The sequence below is a fragment of the Frieseomelitta varia genome, unplaced genomic scaffold, assembly GCF_011392965.1.
Source record: "Frieseomelitta varia isolate USP_RPSP 00005682 unplaced genomic scaffold, Fvar_1.2 scaffold_182, whole genome shotgun sequence".
In the NCBI taxonomy this organism is placed as follows: domain Eukaryota; kingdom Metazoa; phylum Arthropoda; class Insecta; order Hymenoptera; family Apidae; genus Frieseomelitta; species Frieseomelitta varia.
This window is the reverse complement of record NW_025109550.1, coordinates 707,203-707,467: the sequence shown is the minus strand read 5'-3', so window position 1 is coordinate 707,467 and position 265 is coordinate 707,203.

The window sequence follows — 265 nt, the reverse complement described above, 5'->3', positions numbered from 1 at the left end:
GCGTAGGTCCATGTGGAACAGAGGGGCGTTCTCTTCGTCGTTGACGAGATAAAATGGATCCAGATGAAAATTTTTCAAATATTCAGTAACACTTCGTTACTAATTTTAACGTACATTTTTATCAATAAATTTTTACATGTGTCGAACATAGGTAAATTTTAAATACATAGAAGTGTTTGTAGTTCACATTGTTTATTAATAATCTCATACAGAATTTATGATACACGATCTGCGTGATAATTGCTTCTAACTCAGTGACGATTTT